The sequence below is a fragment of the Pinus tabuliformis genome, chromosome X (assembly GCF_031772625.1).
Source record: "Pinus tabuliformis cultivar Carrire ecotype Pingquan chromosome X, CPIR1, whole genome shotgun sequence".
Lineage (NCBI taxonomy): Eukaryota > Viridiplantae > Streptophyta > Pinopsida > Pinales > Pinaceae > Pinus > Pinus tabuliformis.
Window position 1 is genome coordinate 1,053,132,920 of NC_142308.1, and position 13,901 is coordinate 1,053,146,820.

Below are 13,901 nucleotides of genomic sequence, written 5' to 3' on the forward strand. Positions count from 1 at the left end.
ACTAGTTGACCTGATCTTAGGGATACACCAGCAAAACTTGTTTCTCCTTTAGGGTCTTTGAGCTACCTTCCAAATCTGAACTAAGGCTTGACAACTCAAACTATTGACAAGGATACTTTGGCCGCATCATCACTGGAGTAATCCTAATGTAGGGTGTACAACTTCTATCCTGAAATCTTCAAGACCTTCCTCCATCACTTGGCATCAAATCTCATGCAAGACGCGCCCTTGTTCTAATATGCCCTATTGTCCATCTTAAGGTCTGAGTGCTCTACATTTTCTGAGTTTTTCAGGCCTCTTATAAGGTACCCAAATCAACAACAGGTGGCCCTAACTCGACTATACTTTCTCTCTACGAAATTCACTCATTCAGTCATTGTATGCACATTATGGTCCACTAAGGAGTGTGGCCTCTTTTTTGCTAGAGATTAGGCCTTGTGGCCCTCCAATCCTTCACTTACAAGGGTCTCTCAGCCTCATCCTTCAAATCTATACTTTGTAGTCAGATCCGGGAGGGTTCTGCAACATAATATGCATATAATTACACTTCTACTCTTTTTATATATATCATATACACTTAAATTTTATATATTTATAAATAGTTATAGTAAAAATATAATATTTCAATAATATATAAAAGTAACTATATCTATATTAAAAAATATTTTAATATTTTATTTTTGTTGTTATTCATTATTTTTAATATATATTTATTTATTTATTCTAAAAATACATTTATATCTACACATTATATATTTAAAATAATTACTTAGTATTATATATAAGCTAGTTACAACTATATATATATATATAATTCTCAATTTTCCGAACACAATCTCGAATCAAATGACTTAGCCTAGAACTATTCACTTAAAGTACTTGTATAAATCACTTCTTTAACACAGATGTTGCATAAATCACTTCTTTGACACAAATTTCGTTTTATCTTTTCTAAAAAGAGAACAATTTTAAATTGATAATTTTTTCCCGTAATGATACTTAGATATTTAGATATTTCATATTCAATAGCCACATTATATTTATTAATGTCGATATACATTTTGGAAAGTAGTTTACCTTTACCTAAAAAGTTGCAGTTTACCTTTACCTAAAAAGTTTTTATTTGTTGCCTACAATATATATATATATAATTAGTAATTAAAAGTATATCTTAAACACATATTTTATCATCAATTAATTTACACACAAAAAGAAACTTAATTAATAATATTCAAAAATATATGCAAGCTACATATATATAATTAATAAACTTAGTTATTCAAAATATATTTTAAAAACATACTTTATTATCAACTAATTTACACACCAATAAACTTAGATAATAATATTGAATGATCATATGAATTCTATTCACATAAATTATTATTTTATTTTGATCATGTAAATTCTATTGAGATAAATTATTATTTTATTTTGTGTGAGAGAGATTAAAGAGCTTTGTGGGGGTTTCCCTTCATAGAATAAAATCATGACGCTAAATGACATTGTTTTGATTATAAATGTAAAATAATGAGAAATAGAATTATGAAATGAAATGTGGGTGATAGTTTTTGTTTTTTCCATCGAGTTGTCATGACATAATGATTTACTTCTCGTCAAAAACTTCGACGACCATAAAATGCCAGAGAGGCGACATTTTGGAGTTTCGTCATTCTATAAGAAGGTAAACTGTGAACGCATTAGACATTGCTTGAAACCATTTCATGATGGCGACTCTGTTTGGACTGCATTCGTTTCTCTAGCCTATTCTTGTTTGCATCATTTCTGTTCTCTTCATCTGACTTCTTTTCAATTGGAGGAATTGGCGCTACAAGAATGTCCCCAGGCCCCCGACCATGGTCAATTATTGGTAACATCCATCAGCCTGGATTTTCTAGCAACGCGTTCTAGAGCTCATTGAAGAAATTTCATAAGAGATATGGTCTAATATTCACCCTATGGATTGGTTCATGCGCCATACTATTCATATTCAATCGCGACCTTGCCCACGAGGCACTCATTAAGTAGGGTTTTGTATTCGTTGATCGCCTGCCCGTGTGCCTTCGGGATGAACACAATTTTCACCAACAACCAACACAATATTGCTTCAGCCCCTTACCGGCCACTCTGGTGAATCTTTCACAGAAATATGGTTTGCGAAGCCCTGAACCCTTCGACAATGAAGGTGCTTGGGGAGGCGAGACAATGGAACATAGACCACCTGGTGCAAAACCTATGGAACAAAGTGACTCAGAACGTGGGAGTGGTGAGATTGATGGAGCACTTTTGAACCAAAATATTGTGTATCCTCCTTTACATGTGTTTCGGAAACAAGCCAGACGAGGATGCAGAGCCAAGAGAGCCCCGCTCAATCTATCCATGCAGAATAAAGTCAAGCATATAAAGTCAAGCATGTAGGAGAAGGATACTCTGAGGGCTGTGTCTTTGGGGTTCAGTTTTCACCATCGGTGCATATATGGAAAATATGCATGTATAGAAGTTACACATATACGGAATCCATCTTCTGCATATGCACACTTCCATATATACATGCATATATAGAAACTACACATACAAAATTAATATTTTGTATATACACACCTTTTTTATATGCACATATATATGTAGTCGATGACCTTTTTATATGCACAACTTCTATAGATGCACATACATATGGAAGTGTGCATATATGGAAGATGGATTATGTATATCCACAACTTCTGCATATGCGTAACTTTCTATATATGCACATAAATATGGAAATGTGCATACACATAAGATGGCTTCCATATATATGTTAAGCTTACGTTTTTTTTGCACACCTTAAGTGAAGAAATGACTCTCTAAAAACAACCTTAACTTAAACACACTAAATTCCTCACAGGAGCCACATGATAATTTATTGTTCAGGTTAAGACCACGGGGGTAGGGAACACATAAACGACTCTACTCGCGGGTCTAATTTGTTGCTTTACGGGTCTTTCTTCTCTATATTTTCATTTTGTTTCCATCACATAATATTTCTAAACCTGTGAAGGCTCCCTTAGACCTGTGTGCGAACGAAAAGTATCCTTATTTATTTATTTTGAGTCAGCCTCATGGTTTTTGTAGAGACAAACATGTGGGTCTCATGAATGTGCAAAACATAACCTGTGAGACACATAGGGAGCTTAAAATTTCATTGTAATTCCCTTTTCCAAAGTGTTGTGGCAACTTTTAGTGATCTGCCTACACTTCTGCATTTTTTTTTTGTTTAGATAGACTTTTAATTTTCTTTATTGACCACCATAAGTAGGAAAATTGCTTATCTTTTACTTTAGAATTTTTCATTAAAACATAACTTAACTATGAGGAAAGTAAGTGGCCCTAATCCATATATCATTTTTACTTGTTTTCCTCATTACAAAAATCACACCACAATTACCTTAACTAGGAGGAAAGTAAGTGGCCTTAAGTCCACACATCTTTTGAACTGTTTTTGCTAACCAAAGCTTTTATTTCATTTCAATTATTATTGGGACCAAGACCTGGTTTTATTAAAGAAAGAGAGTATCCCCAAACTCCCTTGCATCCTTGTGGTGAAATTGTGGTGACATATGAAATCCTTATCAAAGCACTAAATCTTCCATCTCCCTATATGCTCACCTAGATTTGATATTTAAGTTTTATCTCTTAATTTCATTTTTAGAATTATAAACCCCTTTTGGGTCTACAACACCTTCACTTGGGTACTTTATCCACAAACCTTTTTTTACCAAACTCACAAAAACCCCAAATTTATGGAGCACCTCCCAAGCTACACAATTCAACCTGTTAGCGAGGGAGGTACTTCCATTGCTTGGAAGTAACCAACATCAATACTGACCCTATCCCATCTTTCATACCCTATAGAATAGACCAATGCCTTTATAGTTTCTCTACCTCATAAGAACCCGAGGACTCAAACTTCCTTAGGGCTACTCCCTCTGAAGCTAGACTCCCTCTAATTTTACACGATCTCCACTAGCTCACACTCTTCCACTATGCACACTCTGATCCATTGCGCCTTCAAATATGGCTCTGGTACCATGTTGAATTTCCATGGAACATGAGAGTTTCGCTTTGGTCTTATAATCTCTGACACAAACACACTCAAATTCCTCAACCATCCTACTTTGCACATCGGAAAAATACACATCAGTGAATCAACTAGCACACGTGATAATTTTTAAAATTTTCAACCCTTCCTCGTTATATTAACAATCTATAATAGAAAATTCTAGGGCTCCAGTACCAGGGATCATGGCCCTCATACAATCGCTGATGCAATAATACACATTAGGGTTTGGGTTCAATCAATTTGACTACCAATCTACCATGAACAAGACAATAAATGACCTACTTGCTGATGGTGGCTATACAACACTTTTTTTCCATGTGTCTTGAACACATTTATTGTTCCATCATCTCCCAATCTACAACCACACTAATTTTCCTCTATCAATGAATCATTCTTCTTTAGGTCATTGCACATGGCTCACTAACCTGCCCTTTAGTTGATCATTAGTCTATTAACAAATCAACACATAGGGTCTTCTTGTGAGTTGTTCGCAACTCCGTTTGTGAACAAATCCTCACCTGCCCATTACTGCTCCTCAACACTTAAGGTGATCCAGGTGGATATTGGTAGCCACCCACCTATTCCACCTAGACCTCCAGTAAGTTTCATCAATTTCCATTTTTATAGCAGTATTTACTGTTTTTAGCAGCTTTGACCCCCTGAATGTCATTTTTTTGAGGTCTGCAAAAAAACATGTAATACTCAGAGCAATATTTCCAACGAGGTATCGTACACACCCAACAGAGATAATATGACCAAGTTATGACCTCAGGAATTTGGTTTCCCAACTAACCCCAACAGGGCCCACAAACTCTTGATGTTCCATCTCCTAGGATTAGGGTCTTGGTTGTTTAGGGTTTTCCCTTGTTGTTAAATAATAAAAAGGTCCTTTAGCCTCATTGTAACACATTTTAGAGGCATGTAGATGCCACATCTCTTGTGATAAGCTACCATTGCCCGAGCTAGTTTATTCCCATTTCTGTATGTAAGCATATTTCAATTCTTTGATATTAATGAAACAAACTTTTATTTCTAATGCATCTTTCTATTTATGTGTATATATGTATTTTGTTGTGTTCCAACATAAGTATGGATTTATGGTATCAGAGCAATCTGCTCTTTCTCTATTTTCTTTACATGTCCCCAACGAGGTCAAGGTATAAGGAGTTAGGGCTCGAACTGGTTGAACTTTTGCAAGACTAGCCTCAAAAACTCCGTCAACTTCCCATGGTGAAAGAAAATAAAGATGAGGGGGTAAGAGATCCTTTCAAAATATTTCTCGAGGAATCCCTTGAGCAACAAAGGAACGTGTTGATGGATAAATTTTCCCAAATCCTTCGGCGACTACCCACAGGCAACGCATATTCATCCAGAAACCACTCTCGAGGTGCCACTCATTTTAAGGTACAAGTAGGACAGATAGATCCAGACACTGTAGATAGGTGGTTAAATCTGTTGGACGGATATTTTTTAGTGCATCACTTTTCCAATCAGGAAAAGATTACTTTTGCGCTCCTCAAATCCACCCCACATGCCAAGGGCTAGTGGGAAACCTACTATGAACAAAAGGGCAAGAGGGAATCCTCATTGTTTTTAGCCACACCCACTTGGAATTCTTTTTGAGATGCCATCAAGGAACAATATTACCCCGTCAGGAGCTATGAAGATAAATACACAAAGTGGACCACGTTGCGATAGGGAAGGGATGAAGATGTGTTGGAGTTCACAAATGTTTTCCATACCCTTTGCAAGAAGCTATGTATCAAGGGTTCTGAGTTGAATTTGGTACTCAAGTACTATGGCTATCTACATAAGAGCATCTAGGATGAGATGGAGTTCCTGGACATCTCCTCGCTTGGCATCACCTATCGATACGCTGTTAAGATTGAGTAGAAATTTAAAGAGAATAAGCGAGACTTTGGATCTATGAATCTGAAGCAAGGGAAAGGCACCCCCAAACCACAGAACAAAGGATAAATCCAAGGCAAGGTGACCAAAGGCAACCCACCAAAGCCATAAGAAAAAAACAACACCACGAAGACAAAAAAGGACACATGGAAATGTTGTGAGTTCCATAAGAGCCCCACTCACAACACAAGTGAGTGTCGAGCTAAGCAACCATTGGTGGCCGAGCTAAAGGCTTCTGAGTCAGATGCATGTTCCAACTCTAAGTCAAAAACTGGCAAGGGGAATGACAAAGGAAAGAATATTATTGATGCGGAGCCTAGTGCCATAGTTTCCACAACCAAGATCTAGAAGGATGAGCCTGAAGATCTAGAGGAGGGGGAGTGGCTCTTCCACTCATAGATGTGGGTGAAGGGTTCTCCTCTGCAGTTCATAGTCAACATCAGGATCCAAAAGAACCTTATTTCATGAGAGGTCATGAAGTGGTTGGCCCTACCAACCATGCCACACCCACAGTCGTACACCATCAGGTGTCTTCACTAAGGGAAATATCTTCACATCAGCCAACAATGCTTCCTTCCTTGCAACATCAAGCCCTTCACAGATGAGGTATTGTGTGATGTTGATCCTCTTGAAGTTTGTGATGTATTATTAGGCCAACCATACTTGTGGAAGCAACATGTTGTGTATGAGTCTAGAATTCACACTATTATTATTAATTTGGGCAATACATCGTATAGGATACCAAAGGTAGCACCGCCTATCGCCATTTCTTTTATCACTGTGAAGCAATGCAGTAAGATCATTTCCCAGACTAGGAAATTTATTTTCCTTATGATTCACCCTAAGGGACAAAATAAGATTATGGCCACGACCTCTAGATAGGGTTCCTCCGCATGACAACAACAGATGGACAAGGTTGTGGAGGAGTAAAGGGACATCTTCACAGCACCCATAGGGGTACCTCTACACTGTCAGGTCAAGCACTCCATCGATATGACCCCGGATGCGTGACTACCCAATGGATCTATCTATCGACGCTTAGTTATGGATAACGATGAAATCAAGAGGCAAATTGAAGAGCTTTTATAGAAAGGGAACATCAGGCCAAGTTCATCACCCTATGGGAGCCCGATCGTGTTGGTACAGAAGAAGGACGGGACTTCGAGACTCTATATTAATTATCGGGCATTGAATAAGATCGTTGTCTGGAATAGGTATCCAATCCCATGGATTTATGACCTTCTAGAGCAGCTCAAAGGGGAAAATATTTCAACAATATTGACTTGAAGTCTGGTTATCACCATGTACCGATTGAAGCCTCTGATGTGTGGAAGAATTCCTTCAAATCTAAAGAGAGCCTTTTTGAATGGTTGGTCATGCCTTTCGGGTCGATGAATGCCCCCACAAACTTCATGAGGCTGATGGATGAAATCTTGCGATCCTTCCCCAACTCATTAATGGTGGTGTATTTGGATGACATTCTGATCTTCAGCCATAGTTGGGAAGAGCACCTCCACCATATTCAATAGGTCTCCCAAATCCTGCAACAACACAAGTTGTGTGCCAATTTGGAGAAATGCACTTTTGGTATGACCCAGGTTCAATATTTGGGGTACATCATTGATGAGAGGGGTGTGCATGTGGACCCAGCTAAGATGTAAGTCATTCAAGATTAGCTAGCCCCAACCACTCTAACAGAGCTTCATAGCTTTTTGGGTCTTGCCAACTTCTACCGGAGGTTCGTGTTGGGGTTCTCTCATATCACTTGGCCTTTGATTCAAGTCACCAAGGGAGGAGTGAAAGAAAAGTTATTTTGGTCTGAATCCCAGCAGAAGACATTTGTGAGTTGAAGCATCGCCTCTGCTCTACACTAGTGCTCACATTACTAGAACTGCAACGACCATATGAGATCTGAAGAAAATAAATCGCAAAGAAAAACATATTTACAGATATTTACCTAGAGAACCAATAAATAACTAGCAACAAGTATGCACATAAACAATGCACACAATATTTAACCACAAAAAACCCCAACTTCAGGAAAACCCACCCTAATGAAATTTCATTATCCTTGGCCAATACCCTGGCCAACTTGTCCAAGTGAGCCTTTCCCACTCACCTCCCTAGCCTACATTACAATGGAGTCTTCCTAGACTTTTATAGGCTACATTACATGAAATACCATGGGCATAAAACCATGGTTACATAATACCTTGTGCCCAAAAACGACTGCTATTAGACTTGGTCAATTTTGACTCTATCTCTGAGTCAAGTTTACCTAGCATTGCCCCCTTAAACTTGACTTGGGGTTCCTTGACTAAATCAAGCCAACCTTTCCAAGTGAGTCAGTCCATCCCTGCCTACTTTGTCCCTTGGCCCCCTCAAAGTTTTTACAAGGGGTATTTGTTAACTCGACATCCCCCCTATCACCTAGGTCTAACCCAAACTTTATCGGTAATTACCCAAGGGTACACATGCCTTACCGGGTCTTACAACAATATGCCCATTTACTTGTAAAACATTAACTCCATTATAATAATTAATATAAATATTTTTTATTGTCTTGACCCATCCTATCACGTCAAGAAGATCTATGCCTCATGACCTCTATAACTATGTGCAATCTAGGGTTTCATAGTGCCTTTGCAACTTCACCACTACTTGATCCACGAACCCACGACTGCAACCATGCCCTCCAAACTTATGTTGCAATGTATGATGCTCACAAGTCATTCCTCTCACCCTCTCATCCTCTATGTGGAACGATCAACACAACCACGTGCTCCTTTTGTCGTGTGAAATGTTAACCCCAACGCACTACTTTTCTTGTGCAACACACTAAGAAGACAATTTGGTTTGATGACGTTCCAACTACTCCATCACCTTGAACGTCATTCACGCCTCCTCAATCTTACCCTGTTTCTAGACAAGATCTCTCGGAGCCCAAGGAACCCAACATTACCCACCGGTAATGGATCACTTATAGCGTGATTTTTCTTGGAAAACATCATCGGATCTTCAAAAGATGATCACTAGATCTGGTCCATACTTCTCCAAAACAAACGTTTTCTTGGTGGATGCCTTCCTCACCATCACTCGCATCTATAAAACCTTGCTTGTTGATCAAATCCTCCTACAACGACAGCATCACACTTGCTCCTTACACTAATTTTCAGCTACTAATTTGACTGTGTCCCAAAGAGTGCGCTGCCCAATAGATCATGATGTCCTGTATCGCCTTCTACATGTAGTCTACAATGGTCAACTCCTCTCACATTTTCCTATGTTCCCATATCCATGTTTCTCACCAGCAAGCACTTTCCACAAGAGGTTATGCCACAAAGTTTGACAACCCTACAGAAGAAATTCCATCCATATTTACTTTCACATGAACTTGAAGATTCTAGAGTGACGACAAATGTGGTGGCTCTACTAGAGCGAATACTCTTCCACCACTGCATAGTGCACAACTACTGTTACATCGCAAGGTTAATTCACACCGCATCTGATCACTGACTCATCTTACCCACTTTCATTCCTACATGTGTTTAGCTCGGCCTCATCGACACCTTCAACCGCTAAGTCTCCAAGGCTAGGGACACATGATTGTTGACCAACCCAACTGCATCAGTGAACTTGACCATGATCCCTTTCTCCATATTAATGCGACATGAATACCTTATGCAGTTTTTCCAATCATGTCCACCCTATTGTGGTGTGCTGAGAAAAATTCTCATCTCTACACGTGAAGAAAAATCTCATCAAGAAATACACGATCAAAATAACAACAATAATCATCCAAAAGAATGATTTTGCTACAAATCTATGCCATCGGTTGATCTACACTAGATCTGATTGGATCTATCCTGATCTCGATTCCTCTTTGAATCTGCGAACAAACGTTGTGTTGATCTCTCTATCCACTAGACTAATACAAACGCTTGGCAATAGAAGCATCCCTCTAAAGCCAACTTGGCTTTGATACTAGATAAAGAAAATAAACCACAAAGAAAAACATATTTATGGATATTTACCCAGAGAAACAAAAAATAACCAGCAACAAGTATGCACATAAACAATACACACAATATATTTAACCGGGAAAAACCCCAAATCCAAGGAAAACCCACCCTAATGAAATTTCATTAGCCTTGGCCAAAACCCTGGCCAACCCAGCCAAGTGAGCCTTCCCTGCTCACCTCCCTAGCCTACATTACAATGGAGCCTTCCCTGCTCACCTCCCTAGCCTATATTGCAATGGAGCCTTCCTAGCATTTTATAGGCTACATTACATGAAATACCATGGGCATAAATGGGTACATAATACCTTGTGCCCAAAAACCACTACTATTAAACTTGGTCAATTTTGACTCTATCTCCGAGTCAAGTTTACCTAACAAGATCAAGACAAATTCCTTTGACTATGTTATTGGTGCAGTTCTTACTCAACAGGGGCATCAAATGGAATATCACAGTGAGACAGTTTTAGACACAGTCCGAAAGTATCTCACCTATGACAAGAGATGTATTCCATTTTGTAGGCCTTCCGAAAATGGAAGCATTGCATTATGGGGAAGGAAACAACCATCCACACAAACCACCTACCCCTGTAGTTCATACAGACACAAGGGAAGTTACAGAATGATCACCATCAGAAATGGTGAACATACCTGCAACAATTCCATTTGAACGTTAAGTACAAGAAGGGCAACACTAACATTGTTGTAGACTGCCTTAGTTGACTGCCGGTCATGGCACTGACCACTATGCTTGACTCTTGTGGGCACGAGAATCCGGGGTGACTACATCTTTACAAGAGAAATCTATAATTTGAAAACACATACCATATGCTCTTGGAAGGAAATAAAGTTCCAAATTTTCACCTATAGGATGCACTGTTATGCCACCTGGGACACCTCTGTGTTCCTTCAAGCGAGCGTGCAAAGATGATTTGGGAGGCACACTATAGTCATATCGCTGGACACTTTCGGGTAGAGAAAACACTGGCAGTGCTATAGAAGTATTTTTATTGGCCAAACCTTTGATAGGATGTTGGGAAGTACATCAGATCCTGCACTGTCTACGTCATTGCCAAACCGACCATCAAGAATCAAGGCATGTATATTCCTCTGCCTACTCCTTTTCGACCTTGTGGATCCATCTCTATGGATTACATGTTAGGTCTTCCTTCTACTAAGCAGGGAAAAGACTACATTTCTGTGGTTGTTGACAAATTCTCTAAGATGGCCATTCTGGCAGCATGGAAGAAGAGTATCACAATAGAAGCCACTGCTAAGCTCTTATTTGAATGAGTGTGGGTACACTTTAGGATCCCATAGACCATTATCTTAGACTGGGACAACAGATTGCTAAGTATATTTTGGTCAAGTATCTGGTCGATGTTAGATACCAAGCTCACTAATTCCACGACTTTCCACCCCCAAAATAATGACCAAACAGAGGTCTTCAATAGGATTATTGTACACATTCTGCGCATGTAAAAATTGAAGCATCCACGCACATGAGATGAAAGCCTCCCCTATGTCCAACATAGATACAACAGAGCTCTCCATAGCTCAACTGGCCACAACCCCTTTTAGGTGGGATTGGGATTGCAACCACTATGTCCCATTGATGTGGCCATACCATTTGTACCTACTCAGGAAGATTCGACTCATATCCAGTCTGAAGCTGATAGGGCTAACAAATTCATTGAGCGCATTCATCACATATGCTAGTATGTACATGACATATTGGACAAAGCTAATGCTAAGTACAAGCAGTGACATGATCAACATCGTGTGCCACACAAGTTCTAGTTGGGTGACAAAGTTTGGCTACATTTGCAAAAGGAATGCCTCGTTGGCCCCCATCGCAAGTTTCGCCCACTCTGATATTTTCCATACACCATCACCAAGGCTATAGGGGAAAATTCCTTCGAGCTCAACATTCCACCATTCTTTGGCATGCACCCAGAAATCAATGTGGACCGCCTTTGGCCATACTTTCCACCATTGTTGGACACATCCAACATTACAGAACAACTCACACCAATGGAGTTAAACCAAAACTGCATGGAACAATCCAAAACTAATTGGATCATGGACACGCATATGAAGAACACTCGCCAACAACGAATCTAACTATATCAATTTGTCAAAGTGGGCCAACTCCTTCACCAGGGAAAGTGGTTCACCAGGGACCAGGTTCAACATAAATTTCCTCACATCATGGAGGCTTTGAACGCAATGGGGACCATTGCTTCATAAGGAGGGAGGAATTATCCATGTGGATATTGCTAGACAGCTGCCTATTCTACCTAGACCTCCAGTCAATTTCATCAGTTTCCTTGATTATAACAACATTTACTATTTTTAACAGTTTTCTAGATCCTGAATTTTCGGAGCAGTTTTGACCCCCTAAACGACATTTTTTTGAGGTCTATAGTAGGATCATTGCCATAGGTAGGGGCCTACAGAAAATATTGTATTACTTGGAGAGATATTTCCAATTAGGTACCGTACGTGCCAAACAGAGATAATATGAAAAATTCAATATTTATCAGGTCTATTATGATGAATTGTTCCAATAGAATATCCACGATAATTTACTAGTCATATCCACATCTTGCATGAACGAATAGTGTCTTATTTACTACCACATGTTAGGTAAATCAATTGAACATATTCTATGATTGTATGTTACTTCATCTTTGATGTTCTTTTCTTAATGTCCATGGTTGGGCTTTTATCTCCATTCTTCCCATCTTCAAAATGCAACATCCTCGAAGCAAGAAAATCCAATGACCATTAATTAGGTGTTATGCTCAACAACCATCTTGAATCCATTTTATATTTGAACCCATCATTCATATCAACTGGAATTGCATTTTCAAACTCTGTCATGATCATGAAAAGTAAGAAAACTTTCGGTAAAAATAACATCATCAGAGTTTTGTTGATGCGTTTCGAACCATCTAGTGCAGTTCATTGCTAGAACAAGATGATGAACCAGATCTTGGCATCAAGTTAAATAGATGGGGAGAAAATATTAATCCATTAAAATAAAATAGTTAGATATGACTAAATAAATAATATTTTAATATAAGGAAATAATTGTTAGAATATAGTTGTTAATATTGGCCATGATTGCCAAGTTGTTACTCTCATTAATCATATCAGAAGATTCTATTATGAGGACACGTATAAAAGACAAATAATACATAAAATAATTACCAATATTTTTTTCCCACACATTACAACTATTTATTGGTCGTATCTATATTTCATTGCCCCTGTAGCACTAAATAAGGTTCCAAATTCCTTTATCCTCCCTTAATTAACTATATAAACCTCATTGTGTTTAAAATGTAACAATAAACCTTTATATTCACATAAAGTTACTCATATTTATGAAGTCATATAATTTCAATTTACTTTTATTTTTTGAATGGTTATACATATTTATCAATATTAACCAAATTATCCTCATCATAACTTAGTCCACAATAGTGAAATTAATATTTATACAAAAATATAAATCACAATAAACATTAATGTAAAAGTGTTTCCCAAAAATTTCATATGAAAACATTAGCTTCTTACATATTAACTTGTTGCATGTCTTACTTTTTTTTTTATAACTAAAACGGTTATGATTTTATTGATTTGAAAACCTTGGATCTATGCCCAAGCTGCTCCGGTTACATTACAATACATATTTCCGATTCCAGGCTGTTGTTGTTCTCAATCAGCTTGATATTCAGGGCATTTGAATAGTGCTTTCAGTGTTTACAATTAGCAATCCTTTCAGAAGGGAGCTGCCTTTGTTTGCAAGCTGGTCGGCTTCACCATTTGACTTTCTGAGTATATGGTAAAATTTACATGTATCAAAA